This window comes from Panthera leo, chromosome A2, assembly GCF_018350215.1.
Source record: "Panthera leo isolate Ple1 chromosome A2, P.leo_Ple1_pat1.1, whole genome shotgun sequence".
In the NCBI taxonomy this organism is placed as follows: domain Eukaryota; kingdom Metazoa; phylum Chordata; class Mammalia; order Carnivora; family Felidae; genus Panthera; species Panthera leo.
In genome coordinates, this window is record NC_056680.1 from 163,321,245 (window position 1) to 163,338,503 (window position 17,259).

A 17,259-nucleotide genomic window follows, 5' to 3' on the forward strand; every position below is an offset into this window, starting at 1 on the left:
TGAGCTAAGTCGGATGCTTAACCAACTGAGCCACCCAGGCACCCCCAGGTCTTTTCAAACTAACTCAAAGTCACTATTGAATAAATACAACATATTTACTAAATATGTTTATGATAACTTATATTAATATCACATATTACTAAATGTTATAAATATAACATATATCTTCGAAGCATAGCAATGTGATACTTTATATAATAGAAAGGTAGAATGAGATCCAAATCCATTGTTCTATAAAATATATTAAAAATCAGCAAAACCAAGTTTTTTTTGTTTTGTTTTGTTTTGTTTTTTTACAAATTTATTTATTTTGGGAGAGAGAATCCCAACCAGGCTTCACACTCTCAGCACAGAGCCAGATGTGGTGTTTGAACACACAGACTGTGAAATCATGATCTGAGCCGAAGTCGGACGCCTGACTGACTATGCCACCCACACATCCCTCAGTGAGTGTTTTTGATGTTTAGATAGAAATGTCAGCAACTAAGACTGAAGATGTAGCCAACTGATGTGAAATTTTATTGGGTAAAGCTCTGAAACCCAGTGGTTAAACCAGTCCATTAAGGCAAGTCCTGATTGAAACCTCCAAACATTTCCTACTACCCTTGTTCTAATGAAGGTCTAACCATTTTTGTGTGTCCTATCCCCAGAGATTCCGCTTTTTACTGGTAATAGTGGGTGCTGAATAATTCATCAGAGAGACTTCACGTCAATATGGCAGACTGAGCTGACACAAGAAATGTTCTCTTCCCTTTGACACACATACAAATGGCAGATAAATCAGGGGCACCTGGGTGGCTCAGTCGGTTAAGTGTCTGACTCTTGATTTTGGCTCAGGTCATGATCTCACGGTTCGTGAGACTGAGCCCTGTGTCAGGCTTTGTGCTGACAGCGTGGAACCTGCTTGGGATTCTGTCTCTCCCTCACTCTGTGCTCCTCCTCTGCTCATGCTCTCTCTCTCTCAAAATAAATAAACTTAAAAAAAAAGAAGAAATTGTTGATAAATCAAACAGCAGCAGCGGAATTTTGTATATAGTGCTTGGTTTGGCATTAAAAAAGAGAAATCTCTGGGTTCCAGACAAAAAGAGGAAACTCAGCACCAGAATGTTGCCCGTCTACTGGTGACAGGTGGCAACATGTGCACAGACGGGGGCTGGGGGCCGTGTGCACGAGGGCTGCGTGAAGCCCGAGGTCACAAAAAGCTGCCTTTGTGTGAAATCACAAATACTAGTCTACTTGGGGAAGCTGCCTGGAAACCTGCCATTTGGGGTCAAGGGCGGAAAAGAAACTCTGCACTTTTGCTGTGTCCTGGGGTGGGAATCTGGATTCACATTACCTACATGGGTCAGGGATCCTACACTGAGAACCTAACATAAAACTGGTCCTGGATGGGCGAGTCTCTTGGTAGAGGCAGATGTGTTCTCCACATGGGTGTGTCCACATATTGAACAGAGAGAACAGTCAACGTTGAATATGAGGTTAACAGTTAAAAACAAGGAAAAACCATTTTTTAATACAGAAGAATCAGTAGGGATACAGGAAGATTTGCACCCCAGGAACAAGAAGATAGAATCTTTATAAACACATATTTAAAATGATAAGTGAGGGACGCCTGGGTAGCTCAGTTGGTTGAGCTTCCAACTCCGGCTCAGGTCATGATCTCACAGTCTATGAGTTCAAGCCCCGCGTCGGGCTCTGTGCTGACAGCTCAGAGCCTGGAGCCTGCTTCAGATTCTGTGTCTCCCTCTCTGACCCTCCCCCATTCATGCTCTGTCTCTCTCTGTCTCAGAAATAAATAAACATTAAAAAAATTAAAAAAAAATGATAAGTGAAGTAACTCAGTCAGAGAAAGACAGATATCATATGTTTTCACACATAGGTGGAATTTGAGAAACTTAACAGAAGAGCATTGAGGATGGGAAGGGGAAAAAATAGTTTCAAACAGAGAGGGAGGGAGGCAAACCGTAAGAAACTTAAAGACAGAGAACAGACCGAGGGTTGATGGAGGGGGCGGGGGAGAGGGGAAAATGGGTGATGGGCATTGAGGAGGGCATTTGTTGGGATGAGCACTGGGTGTTGTATGGAAGCTATGAACCACGGGAATCTACCCCTGAAACGAAAAGCACACTGTAGACACCGTATGTTAGCTAACTTGACAGTAAATTATATTAAAAAAAATCATGTAAAATTAAAGTGAAAACACCATGGTATGTTATTTGTACCAATTTGTGCATATATAATGTGACTTTCCTCTGAGATGCTAAGTTGTTCATTTGCCGATCTACTAAATATTATTTTTTAGTTATCTAGTTCCATGGTGTTATATCTAGTTCTTTATACTGCAACTGTCCCAAGAGCTCTTTATAAACCAGTGACTTAAAACTATGTACAATATGTTAGGGGTTATAAAAATAAATATGTCCCTTGTGTATAAAAAAATAAAATCATAAATAAAGAGCAAAACTTCAGACAAGAACGTGATACTATAAAGCACAATAGGCTTACCTTAAAGATAACTGAAAAGGAATCCTAGAAACAAAAGTCTTAATGTGAAAAATGTTCAAGGACAGGGGACAGTCACACTGAGCAATGAATAAACAGCTGTAGACGAAAGGGATACGTTACAAGATGGATCCAGGGAAATCATCCCTAATGTCACCCACAGAGACAAAAACCTACAAAGGTATAGAGAAGAGGAGGTGACAATGCAAATCCAATGTTTAGCTAATAGTAGTTGCACAAAGCATGCAGGGAAAGAAGAGGGAGAAGAAAGATTTGCAAAGATAATTGCTGAGTATTTTCTAGAATGGAAGATACACCTGAGTTATAAATCGACGAAGCATGCTGAGTCCAGAACTAGATAAATAAAAGCAATCCACACCTGAATACATCCTAGTAAAATTGTAGATCATCAGGGGTGCCTGGGTGGTTCAGTCGGTTGAGCATCCGACTTTTGATCTCAGCTCAGGTCTTGACCTCAGGGGTTGTGAGTTCAAACCCCATGTTGGGCTCTGCACTGGGAGTGAAGCCTACTTAAAAAAAAATGTGTGATTCATCAAAGAAAAGAGAAAAAATGGAAAAGCCTTCTACAAAGGAAGAACAATTAGATCCTAAGCAGAGTTCTTATTAGCAACACAAAACGCTGGGAAAAGAATAGAGTATTTTTGGAGTGCCGAATGATAACATCTTTCAATTAGAATTTTATGCTCAGCTAGCCTATCATTTAAGAATGAGACAAATAAAAATAAAGACGTTTTCAGATATGTCAAACAACCATTTGTCTTTCATAAATCCTTGCTGAAAAACCACTACAGGATGTATATCAACAGAAGCAATGATCCAGAAGGAAAGACCGGAGTGCACAAACAGAATCAGTAGAAACAATGTGAAACATGTAAAGATACAGTTAAGTATTTTTAAAAAGAATAATTTGGGAATAAAAAGGTAGTATCAAAATAATGAACAAAATCCATGGTAGGTAACAAGCAGAAGACTGAAACTGATGAGTTCTAAAGCATTTCTATTTGCGGGAATTCTAAAGCATTTATATCTGGGGGAAAGCTGGATTTATTGGTTAGCTTTAGGCCGTGTTATGTGTGTATGTAAACATGTAAAGGGATGGACAAAATGAATTAGAATGTATGCTTTCTAAATGTCTGAACTAGTAGGGGAACAAAAAAAAGTCAGTTAATTCAGAGCAAGGAAAGATAAGATAAGACAAGACAAGACAAGACAAGATAAAAATAAGGCACCAAATATTCGATACTCACCATACAAAAATACTTAATTCACTTATTAAAAACATGCACATGGTGAGTTATCAGGCACCAATTAAAAGGTGTGAACGGAGTCTGCACGTATCAGACTGTGAGGTGGTAATACAGTTGACAAAATTCACATAACTTCAAAAAGCACAGGAAGAAATATCTGTAGTAAAAATAAGAGAAGTGGACTAAGAAAGACACAAATTCATCATGGTAACTACCTCTGGGGAGGGAGTGAGGAGAAAAGGATGAAGATTGGGGAGAAGATAATGTAACAGTTACGCAGTGTTCTGTTTTTACACAAAATATCCTCATGTGAAAATGAAAACATGAATTAGCTTAATTGAGTCTTGCTGTTTTGCTAGTTGTCAGGGCATTACTCTTCCGAGGGCGTATTATGTTTTTATCCAGTTAAATCACATATCTCCAAAGGCCAATGAATTAGGTGAGCTTAATGATGAGAACTCAGGTATCATGGCGCCCCAGAGAGGGGGGTGGTTTGGGCAGGAAACCTCTCAGCCGCACGGTGGGGAAGTGGATGGGGTCGCGCGGAAGGAACCCTGGGCACAATCCGAATGAGAGCCAGGAATCCCAGCCCACAGCCAAGGGGAAGGAGGAGAAAGGACCGTGGCCAACAAGGGTGGCATTTGGAGGACACGGCGGGCATCACAGCTATGCTTTGTCACTCTGTCCCCTGTCAGCCACCTCGCTGCCTGCTCCTAGCAAGTGCATTGCACCCGTCTGCCACTGTCCTACCACACGCGTGACGTGCACTGACCTATTCAACGCTCATAGCAACCTTCGAGGATGGAACCGTTATTATCTGCATTTTGCACTCGAGAACACAAATGTAAGGAGGTTTATGTGCTTGGGGTCAAGGTGAGAGGGGGCAGAGGAAGGATTGGAGTCAACGAAACGTGGCTCTAGTGTCCATTCTATTTTTTTGCTTTAAGTTTACTTATTTATTTATTTCAGAGTGAGGTTGGGGTGGGGGCGGGAGGGAAGAGAATCCCAAGCAGGTTCTGTGCTGTCAGTGCAGAGCCCGTTGCAGGGCTCCGTCCCACAAATGTCAGATCATGCCCTGAGCTGGGATCAAGAGTTGGACGCTTAACCGCCTGAGCCACCCGGGGGGCCCCAAGATTCCTTTCTATTAACAAGGGTGAGTAAGGCAGTTCCTGGTGGAGGGAAGGAGACTCCGAAGGCACCACATAAGTTAGAACAGAGGGGCACAGAGGACAGGGAGGCACTTGGCTGGGAACTGGCCCTGAGCATCTAGACCGGGTATTTCAGAGATGAAAACATTCATTTCATTTTGTTCTGCTTTGAGCACGTGATGAGCTCTCCCTTGTCCCGGACCTGAGCCCTTGTCTGCCTTTGTCACTGCTCTTCAGGCAAGTTCTTTAGATGAAGGTGATTGGAATGATCCAGATGAATGGTGGTAGCCGGTCCCTACAGCGGGAGCCGCTCTTGGCTCCTTCTATCCTTGGAGCAGAAACTGGCTGGAGAGGAGAGGGTGGGAGAGCGGGCTTTGTGGGAGACGCAGCAGCAAGGAACCGTGGTCTGGGCTCACCTTGACCCTGAGCCAGCTCCCAGCTCGCCTCACTCATAAGGGGGGAAGCCCTCCCGCCCTTGCGGTGCTCGGTGAGGGTCACGCGGGAAGTCCCACGGTGCACGGAAGGCCTTCAGGTCATGCTGTGTCCCTTGCCGTCTTGTCGTGTGTCCCGTCTTCTTCTGTCAGCCCCGGGCTCCCCTTCTCCTGAGCTGTGTGGTGCAGCCCGTGTACCCTGAGTCTGTGATCCCCCCAGCCTCGTGGCTTTCCCTTCCGACAGTCTCCTCGTGACGGTCCCTCCCCCTAGCCAGCCGGCCGCCCTCCCTCCCCTTCTCTGCACATGCCTGAGGGAGCACCCCCACTCTCACCTTTTCACGGAGCCCTTGGGCTGCATGGGCTCCGCTCGCCTCCCCCCTGCACGCCGACAGGTCTCCCTTCCTCGCTTGGTCTCGTTTCAGTGCGTTTGCTCCTGCCATTTCCCGTGCAGACTTTGTCCTCTGACTTCTAAGCCTTTTTCAGCTTTTTTCATGAGGGGCCAGACCCTTGATGGTGGTGCCTGAGACCCCATTATTGAAAAACAGTCCCTCTGGTTTATTAGTTATTATAGCTTCCGGAAGTCTCTGTAAACATGCAAATTCTTCTTGGTTAGTTTAAGGTATGTATCGAGGCCATTGACAAATCTTTGCCTGAGTTGCTAATGTAGGGCTTTGAAGGAATAAAATGCAAGACAGGTTGGTCTTGAAAAGGTGATAAGGGGGAGCAGAGGCTGACTGGGGTAAGGTGCCAGAGTGGGCGGAATTGGTCACATGGGAATGTTATGGACGGAATGTGTCCCACCAAATTCATATGTTGGAACCCTAACCCTCAATGTGATGGAATTTGGAGGTTGGGCCTTTGGGAGGTAATTAGGTTTAGATGAGGTCATGAGGGTGGGGCCCCCTTGAAGGCATCAGTGCCCTTAGAAGCAGAGGCAGCAACCAGAGCCCTCTCTCTCCACCACGTGAGGACAGAGAAAAGGTGGTCATCTACAGGCCAGGAAGAGGGTCTCACCAGGAATCAGATCTGCCAGCACCTTGATCTTGGACTCCCAGCCTCCAGAACGGTGAGAAGAACATGCCTGTTGTTTAAGACCCCCCAGTCCGTGGTTCTTTGTTGTAGCAGCCTGAGCTAAGACGGGGAGATATTTCCAAAGCAAACAAAAACGTGCAAAGGGGAAGGGAGGGGGAGGGTCACACCACAGGCTCTGGAGTCAGACCTCTTAGGTTCCTGTATCACCTCCGCCTCCTGCCAGTTCTCTAACTTTGGACAGATTCTTAAACTGTGTTCTTTTCTTTTTTTAAATCTGTGAAATGAAGACCCCAGTATCTTCTTCATAGGTCATTGTGAGTGTCCTGCGTGTGAAGTGCTTACGACAGTGTCTTCACATTAGGATGTGCTTACTAGGATCGCTCCAATCATCTTTATTAGTTTTGGTTGGAATTGTTTCCTATTTACAACTGTAAATGCACAGGAGCTTGGGTACCTTTCCTGGGAAGCTGATATTACCACCCCCACTTTACAGAGGAGGAAACAAGAATTTAGATTTCCCTGAGGCCCCACAGAACGCTCAAAGTTGAAATCCCAGTGAAGGTCTTCCTGCTGGGTTTACTGCACGGCCTTCCTTCCTGTCTGTGGCAGGTGTGTGCTGTTTCCAAGCATCCTTGGGCACTTTCTGGTGGTTCGTCTTAGGACCCAACTTGGCCAGGCTGTGGCACCTGATTGATTGGCAACGATGTTATCAAACGCTGTCTAGTCATTTCTGTGGAGTATTTTTAGGGGCCATTAACATCTGAAGTCAGTTGACTTGAAGCAAAGATTTTACTTTACCTTAGGAGGCCTCTAATGTGGGTGGGCCTCATCTAATCAGCCGAAGTCCCTAAGAGCACGCTATAGTCTGCTCAGGCTGACATAACACAATACCACAGACTGGTTGTTACACAACAGAAATCTATTCTCACAGTTCCAGAGGCTGGGAAATCCCAAGATCAAGGTGCGGGCTGATCTACCTTCTGATGAGAGCTCTCCTCCTGGTTTGTAGATGGCTGATTCTTACTTACTTTCACACAGCGGAGAGAGCAAGCTCTCTGGTGTCTGTCTCTCTTACAGGGACACAAATGCCATCATGAGGGCCCCACCTCATGACCTCTTCTAACCTTAGTTACCTTCCAAAGGCCACATCTCCAAAGTCCATCACATTGAGGGCTAGGGCTTCAACATATGAATTTCCAGGGGACACAAACATTTAGTTCACAACAGAGCAAAGACTGACATTCCCCTGCGGGGAAGGGACTCTGCCTCAAGACTACAGTGTCAACTCCTGCCTGGGTTTCCCGCCCTACAGATTTCAGATGTGTCGGCCCCCACAGCTGCTTAAGATCCCCCTTGATTCCCCACTCCTCCAGTTGGCTAACCACTACATACGTCTCTTATTGGTTCTGTTCTCTGGAGACACCTGACGAAGACATGCTTAGAGACAGGTTTTGAGTCCGTAATTTTCCTCCTTTCACGTTCAGGCCAGGAATGACTCACACCAGCCCAAACCTGGAGATTTAAAATATGACTTACCTCTCCAGTTCCATCCACGTTGCTACAAAAGGCCATATTTCATTCTTTCTCATTGCCACATTATGCTAAGTGAAATAAGTCATACAGAGAAAGACAGATACCATATGTTTTCCCTCTTATGTGGATCCTGAGAAACTTAACAGAAGTCCATGGGGGAGGGGAAGAAGAAAAAAAAGAGGTTAGAGAGGGAGGGAGCCAAAGCATAAGAGACTCTTAGAAACTGAGAACAAACTGAGGGTTGATGGGGGGTGGGAGGGAGGGGAGGGTGGGTGATGGGTATTGAGGAGGGCACCTTTTGGGATGAGCATTGGGTGTTGTATGGAAACCAATTTGACAATAAATTTCATATTAAAAAAAAAAGAAATGCAAATGTTGTGCAGAATGTCTCCAAAGGCTCTTAATACCGAGTAAATTTTCATTCCCTAAAAAACAAAACAAAACAAAACAAAACAAAAACAAATGACTTACCTTTGGAAAAATATAGTGACCCTAGTTGCCAAAGCTCATTTTCCCACTGTGGGATCAGACTCCAGGTTCACTGCCAACCACTCCTCCTCTTGCATCATGGGATGCTTATCAATTGTTGTAGGCAAGGTTCAGGGAGAACTGTTGTCAATGGTGAGCCATTCATTACTCTAAGGAACAACTTAATTGCTCCTAGCCATCTCTTTGTTAAGCCTATTTCTTTATTCTTAATCCTTGCATTATTTTAGAAATGTAGAAAAAAATGAGTTAGAAGAGAAAGGGGATAAAAGGTAACTGGAGGGTGTATGGGACTCATTATTCTTTTTCATTTTACACAAATGTTATCAGTTCATTTGAACATCGATTCTTTATCAGTCTTCTTCTTTTTCTTCTTCTTTTAATGTTTATTTATTTTTGAGACAGAGAGAGACAGAGCGTGAGCAGGGGAGGGGCAGAGAGAGGGGGAGACACAGAATCGGAAGCAGGCTCCAGGCTCCTAGCTGTCAGCACAGAGCCCGAGGTGGGGCTCAAACCCATGAACCATGAGATCGCGACCTGAGCTGAAGTCGGACGCTTAACCGACTGAGCCACCCAGGCGCGCCACCAGTCTTCCTGATGTTAAGGTGGCTTCTTTGAAGGTCATCTTCCACATACCATTTGTGAAGAGACAAGGGACAAATAATTAGTAATAATATTAATGGTGCATTATAGCCATGCAGCTTTGTACCTTGGGAAGCACATTTGTAGATCTTATTTCGGTTCATGCTTTAAACCTTCCCATACCACAGGGAAGCCTTTCTATAATCAATCCTTAACACTTAGGAGAGATTTTTTTCCCCCTGAAGCCTTCTTGTGTCTTTAGAACCAGTGTGTGTCAATTCCTTTATAAAATAGAATCGAATGTAATTTGAAACGTTTGAAGAATAACATAAGACATGACATGCAGAGAACAGCAGTGCCAGATGGGGAGGAAGGAGCTAGATCCCAGGCACGGAGTTGGGAGTGGTGCCTCCAGCCCCAAGCCCTAGAGTCCTCCTGCCTATGGCCACTCAGCGTCTCAACCCCTCCCAGCCACTGTGTCTGTTCTTTGGCATGTCCTGGGTCACCAATCACCTGTGAGAGTTGACACGGGAAAAGTTGAATTTTCAAGGGTCTGTTGCAGGGCTGGAAAATAGGGAGCATCTCGGCAGCATTTTCCCACCCCAGACCCACTGGCAGATACACCTGATTGTCTATGGGAATCTCTTCCTCTCATCTCTGGACTGGGCTTCAGAACCCTCCCTTGCCACACCTCTCTAAGGAGCCATCAGCCAATCAGAATCAGTGCTAGCCTCAATCCGTCTTTGCTGCTCAGATCCTATATTATTATCCTGCTAGTCTAAAGTAATTGGAAGGATTCCATGTGATTTACTCAGTCTCAGACAATTTCAGAATATCAGAATGGGAAGGGGACTTGGAGATCGATGGCAACGCTTTTACTGAATAGCTAAGAAACTCTAGAGAAGTGGCCAAGGAGATCTACACCATTGGGACAAGAACCCAGCTTTCCCTGCCCAGCGAGGGACTAACATTGTTAACATGCCTTCCAAAGAGCATGGGGAGAATCGCTTCATTCTCCCTATTCTGAGTTAATGAAATAATTACAGGTTCCCTGAGTCAGAAGGACTTAATGTCCACTTGGTCCAGCTTCCCATCCATGGGAGGAAGAAGACCCGAATTCTTCCAGTGACAGAGCTCCTTGTCGAGAACCCTTTCCATTTTGGATTCTAGTTGAATTATAATCTTCTACTCAAGAGCTCTCAACAGCTGACCCCAGTTTTCCCCCTCTCAATGAGCCTGACAGACTGGTGAATGTATTATCTTTACCGAAGGGGGTAGAAATTTAGCTTAGTTAAGTGCATCTATCTCCAGCTCCCTCTTAAGAGGTCAATCTAATGGTGACCATTTTTTAACAAAGATTTTTGATGTTTGTTTGTTTTTGAGAGAGAGACAGAGAGACAGAGTATGAGCAGGGGAGGGGCAGAGGCAGAGAGAGATACAGAATCCGAAGCAGGATCTAGGCTCTGAGCTGTCGTCAGCACAGAGCCCGATGTGGGGCTCGAACTCACGGACCACGAGATCGTGACCTGAGCCAAAGTTGGACACTTAACCAACTGAGCCACCCAGGCATCCCTCTAACGGTGACCATTTTGAGTACCATGTTAGATGGAGGGGAGACACTTTCAGGCGGATGGACCTTCTCTGGGGAGCTTTTGAATAGCTCCATCCAGACACCTGCTTTCTCCTTCACACACCAGGTCAGACCTGAGGCTCCCAAGGAATGGGCCTGAGTGGGGTGTCTTTGGGCAGGGGAGCCACAGTCCAGGCGGTTGTTACTGAGGCTCCAGGAGTCTCTCTGGCCTTTGTCTGGACAGGTGACCTTACAAGTATTTTCTGAGGGTTAAAATGGCTTCCTCTAGGTATGTGAGCTCCTCTCTGTGTGCCATCTTGACTGATAGTCATTTTTTCCACAGTGTAAGCCTTTTTGACATGAAGAGTGTGCTTTTCCAAGGCACTTTTGTACTGATCGTTTGCCATCAGACTTTGACAAAGCTCCATATTATCGGAAATACCAGAGGAGCAGCTCCACTCTTCACTATAACTCAGGAAGCATATTAGGCCCTGAAATTCTAATACCTCATTTTCATGACAAACGATGCAACAAGAGCCCGAAATGGCGGCCATGAATCTCTGTTCCTCACTGCGGTCGCCCTGGGAGAAAGAAAGTGCCGAACACTTAACCTCCCTTCGCCAGCACATGGGTACACGCGGTGTGTGGGGAACACTGACCACAAGTTAGGGCTGCCATTCACGTGGCTTTGGGGCCCTCATAACTTCGAGTAGACTCAGTTCTAAAATATAGGAACATGTCAAGAAACCAGGATTATGATGGTTACACTTGACATTGCCCTGACCACCGAGGCCTTGGCAAAAGGCACTTGAAAGCCACAGGAGTGAAAACATCCCACTGAAGGGGGCACACTAATCACGGTACAAGTTAGCTCTCCAGGGGCTCTGCAAGAGTCACAGAAGGTTGCCAAACAGCATGCAAGCTTTCATTTCACTCACTTTTTTTTAATGTATATTTATTTTTGAGAGAGAGAGAGAGAGACAGACAGACAGACAGACTGTGAATGGGGGAAGAGTGGAGAGAGAGGGAGACACCGAATCCGAAGCAGCCTCCAGGTTCTGAGCTGTCTGACTTGGGGCTTGAACTCACGAACCACAAGATCTTGACCTAAGCCGAAGTCGGCACTCAAATGACTGAGCCACCCAGGCGCCCCTCATTTCATATGCAAATGGAACATGACTCAATGTTTGTATCAACTTGGGAGTCCCCAGACACTCAGTCTTCGTGATGGCAGTTTTCATGATAGAACAGAATTCAGAAGTAGACAACAGGCACCTTGACCTCCCATAAGAGACTCTAGTAATTAAAACACAAGGGGCTTATGGGTTAGGGTCCTCCGGGAGCCAGGACCGATGGGATGTGCGTGTGTGTATGTTTGTATGTGCGTGTATCTGTAAACTGAGGAACTGGCTCATGTGGCTGCGGAGGCTGGCAAGTCTCACGATGTGTGGCCAACAAGCTGGGGACTCTGGAGAGCCAGTGGTGCTGTTACTGTTGGACTGAAGGCCAAGAGCCTGGAGCCAATGATGCAGTTCAGCGAGGCTCCACTGCTCCAGGTTCTAAAGCCAGAAAGAAATTGATGTTCCTTCTCTAAGGCAGTCAGATGGGAGGAATTCTCTCGTACTCAGTCTTTTTGTCACATTCAGACCTTCATTTGACTGGGTAAGGCCCATCCACATTAGGGAGAGCAATCTGCTTGCTTTGATTCAAACGTTAATATGATCCAGAAACACTCTCACAGAGACACCCAGAATAATGTCTGGCCAGTTGTCATTGGTCCGTCATTGACCATGACATTGGCCTAGTCAAGTTGACACATAAAATTAACCATCACAAGTCTACCACTTGTCACTTGGCACTCATTCATCTCCACAAGTCCTACTTAATATCCACGTGAAGACAATAACAAGGTCATAACTCTGCCTAAGCGATGCCTGCCCTGAGTGTACCTGACAGCACGCTGATTCAGACTCTGGAAGAGGGGGTGAAGCCCCCCAGTGAGGCTTACTGTTGATTTCCTGTAACAAATACTAGGATGTCATATTAGCAACACTTAAATACTATGGAATAAGGTCAATGCATCTTATGTTACACGATGAGGGAATGACAGGGAAGTAGACAAAGATATTTGCTTAATATATATGTACACACACACACACACACACACACACACACACACACACACACAGACATATTCCTAACAATCTAAGGAGGAAATGCTCATGGCAATTACAATCCTCATTTGTGTAACTGGTCACCTGGCCAGAGGTGGTGTTTATAACTACCTTCTTTCTCTACCCTTTCTGTATCCCCTTTGCCTTCAGCAAAATACCTCAGCTGGTTGTGGTTCTCTACCTGTGGGGTGATCCAGACCTCCATTCCTGAAGAGTCTGGGCAATTAGTAGTCCCACCTGGTTGGGCTGTTGTAGTTTTCCGTTGGCTTTAATCACAGGGCATAGCAATCCTAACACACTCTAAGGGAGCTCCTGTATTGCAGACACACTCTTCCTCGCTTCAGTGTCCAGTCTCCCCATGGTGGTTAGGACCAGTCACCCCCAACAGCACAGAAACTCCTTTGGAACTAGAACCTCTGGGCCAGGAGAGCATAAGGTCATGGGAATAGGAAGCAAACATTTTGCTAGTGGTCACTGGTGTAATAGTGGGTGGTTCCACTTTCCCTTTGACCCCTTGATTGTTGGGTCTGTGAATCCTGACCATGGGAGAAAGAGCGCCATATACCAGACAGCGATGCTCAGCATGTACAGTCTTCTGGAGAGCCTTTCCTCAGCCCTGCGGGGCATTGCCACCTAGCTGGCACTGTACCTGAGTCTTCAGAAGGACATTCCACCATTCTACGAGGCCAGCTGCATCAGGAGGGTGGGGACATGTATGGCCAGCGAATTCCAAGCGCATGGAGTCATTGCTGCACTTCTCTCGCTGTGAGGTGGGTCGCTTGATCAGGAGCAAAGCCGTGTGGAATGCCATCTTGGTAGATCCGGCATTCTGGAAGCCCAGAGATGATACTTCTGGCAGAAGTACTGCATGTAGGGAAGGAAGATCTGTATCTATAGTAAATGTCCATTCTAGTAAGGACACAATGCTGCCTCCTCCACGACAGAAGTGACCCAATGCAATCAACCTGCCATCAGACAGCTTCCTGGGGCATGGCGCCATATTGGACACTCAGTGGTGGCCATGGCCAGGTCAGCCTTGGTGAGTGGAGGTCTGTGTTGCTGAGCCCATGTATAAGCTCCATCCCTGCCAGCGTGGCCACTTTGTTTATGAACCCATTGAGCAAAGACGGGGGTGGGTGGGGAAAGAGGATGACCAGTATCCACAGAACACATCATGGAACCACTCGGTTTTTAAAATCCTTCTCTGTCCCCTCGCCCACATTCCTGCCTCAGTCCTGATCTCTCTCCCTGGTAGCCAGCCCTGATGTCTGACCTGCCCCTGGGTGGGGTCCTCCTCACTGTCCCCCTCCACCAACCTCTAATCCCCGGTGAGGTCAGCCCTTATCTCGGGAGAGGTGGGAACAGCCTTGTCTGCTAACGTGTTCAAGTGGCTTCCACAACTCGCCTCATGGTACGTATTTGCTTTTCTCCTGGCATCGCACGGGGGTGCGTTCCCAGGGGAGACCATGTGAATCAGTTGGGGTAGACAGAAAACACATCTCTTATTTCCCAGCCCCATTCTGGAGCTTAGCTGAGCTTATTCGATTTGATTAAAGGATTTTATGTCTGGCTTGTTGGAGAGATAGGGATTAAGCAGTAAGGAGCTTTTCCCTTCCTGGGCTCTCTGAACTTATCACCAGAGTATAGCCGTGTTCTGGCTTCTTGGCTGCTTCTCTTAAAATGCCAGATTCTTTTCCTTCGTTTGTATTAATGAGATCAGTCAAAAATTATTGAACCTTGTGTAGTTTTGCAACCTGTAAATTATCAAATATAAAAGCTGGGAGTTTAGAAAGAATCCCACCAGCCCCAAACATCATTTTACAGATATGAGAACTGGAGAGGTTGACTTGCTTGAGATCACACAGCAAGTTCCAGGCAGAGTGATGAGTAGAACCCAGGTCTCCTGTCTCCTGAATTGGCAATGCTTTGTGTCCTCTCTTGGCCCTGGAAATGGAGACTGAACCTCTCAGGGAGCAACAGCGAAGGGAAGTAACAAAGGGAGAGTTCTTTCCCCGTGCCTGTGCCTACTCGGGCTCTCTGCTCCCTCTCTGGCAGATAAGAGCAGCCAGTAAGCCCTGACATTTTACTAGAGAATACCAAGGGAGTGGTGTACCCAGGAAAGTTACAGGATCACGGAACCGGAGAGAAGGGAAAAGGGCAATACGAGAATGTGACAGAGAAAGTGGTCCTTGGCGATCAATCCTCGGCGAGTCAGTGTTCTGTATTTATGGCCACCATACACCCGGGGCCAGGACTGTGAGACTCCCTGCATGAGGGGGCGGCCTCTGCTGGGCTCGCTGAGGAGGAAAGAATTGAGGACTTCCAGAGTCTCACAGCTGAAAGCATGGAAGGCCCGCTTGGCCAAGGTTATGGCAGGTGCAAGTCAAAGCCAGGAACGTAATGCGGGGCTTGACTCCTTCTCCACATCCTTTCTTAAGGCCTTGGCTCCACCATGAACAAAGGGTCCGTCTAGACTGAGGCAGGTGTTAGTGGCCTGGGGTACTTAGGAGTTTAGGAGAGGGCATGTGTGTTGGGTTTATTTCTCGAGAAGGTGGCTGTTTTCCTTCATGTATATTTGTGTGTAAATCGTGGCTATACGGGCATTGACATAAATGGACTCTGTCTGCTTAACTGGAAGCAGGGTTGACTCTTGGAGGTGAGTCTGGGCACACCCGTTGACGGGATGGGTTCCGATGCAAATGGGAAGCATTCCAGCAGGTGGGCGAAGTACAGGAATCAGAGATGGAGAACATCCACGCAGGGTAGGATGGGCAAGTCCCTGGAAAGAATGGGGTGTCCCGTGGGCAGAAGGATCAGGGACCGCTTGGAAATATAGGCCTGAGCCAGTGGGTAGCAAGAATGCCTGAGAGGCAGCAGGAAACGGCACAGGATGGGGGTCAGGAGGTGTGGAGAAGCATGGGGTGGGGTGTGAGGGCCCAGACTCAATGCAGGAGACTGGGCACGGTCATGGCTAGTCAGCAGAATGGAGGTCTGCCTGTGCCTCACCGGGAGGTGGGAGGGTGCTGGCTCTAACCAGGGCTCCTGCTCCAGGGCCGTGCCCTGTCCCCGAGCCTGACAGGGCTCTGGTCTGCTCTGCTCTGCTCTGCTCTGGCCCCGGGTGTCTGGTCCGGTGGCCTCCTGGCCCTGTTCTCCATCCAGGAGCTCTGCCTGGGTGCACTCAGTCTCTTCCAGGCATTTATTCACCCAGCACCTTTCCCGAGTGTGTGTGTTATTGGGATACGAAGAGCAGAATAGTCCAGAGGTGACTCTGGGGCACACTTGGTCCATCAGGAAGCATCAGTGCTCAGTAAGTCTTGTGGAATTGAACTGGATTCCCCAGAGTGCGAGCCTCTGGCCCAGTACTGGCCAGTGGTGGGCCCAAGTCCCTATACCTCAAAAGCTTAGCCACCTATAGTTTCTGGACAAACACTGCCTGAGGCAAGCAGGGTCAAAGGACCCCTGCCTCACTAGCAAGTAGGTGCTGGAATTGTCCTTATTCTCTTGGAGCCATTCTCCAATCTGCCTGGGCAATATATTGGCTGGAGTCAAGGCAGACAATCTGAAATTGCACTAAAAGTTCATCTGCATAACCTCAAAATGTTGCCGTTAATGGAAATACCCTGATTCTGTGTCCTGTGCATCATATCGGACCCTTGAATACACCTCTGGTCTCACCTGGGTTCTTTGAGGACACTGGACAGCTGGCTGCTCTGTGTGGTGTGGGGAAGAGGTTCAGTCCTACAACCACATAATGGGCCCCACCTTCCACGTCTTTCTCCTTCATTCATTTGCCCACATGGCTAGCATCACAGCATGCGCTGGGGCAGAAGCCTCACGGGACAGGTTAGGTTGCATATAATAGAACATCCAACTGAAACTCATTTAAATACTTTATTTGATTTATTGAGCCATGTAACTGGGGAAAAACCCCGGAAGCAGATTGGATTTTAGGAATGGTTCAGTGAGATTTCTGTCCCTCTCTCTGTGATTGTGTCAGTTTTGTCCCCTCCAAGTTATGTCACGTCCTTGGATTGGGTTGCCCCGTGGACACACAATGGCTGCCAGCAGCAGCTACGGCAACATGCTTCCTTAGGCACATTCAGCAGGAGAGGCTGCGGCTTCCTAAACTTGTCAAAGAGCCTGACCTGCACTCTGATGGGATCACACCTGCACCAATGGCTGTGGTAGGGAGATGCTGTATGCTGATAATGCAGGCTGGAGTTGGGTGCTCAGGACTCTGGCAGGGGGAGGCTGGTATCTGACCGGGAGCCTCCCCCCTGCCCCGGAGCTGGGCATGAAGCCACAGACACACAGACAACACGGCAGGAGACAACAGGGGACACCGGGAGGCATGTCGGAAGGCACTCATGACTTCAAGAGCTTGAAGAATAGGTAGGATTTGGAAATTTCAAATTATACGACAAATGCAAACCCACCTGCCATGTTTGCGTAGCAAGATCCCAAGGGTAGACCTATTGCCACCGTATCTGTATTACTGTAATGTCGTTCAGGCCGTGCATAACTGTAAGCACA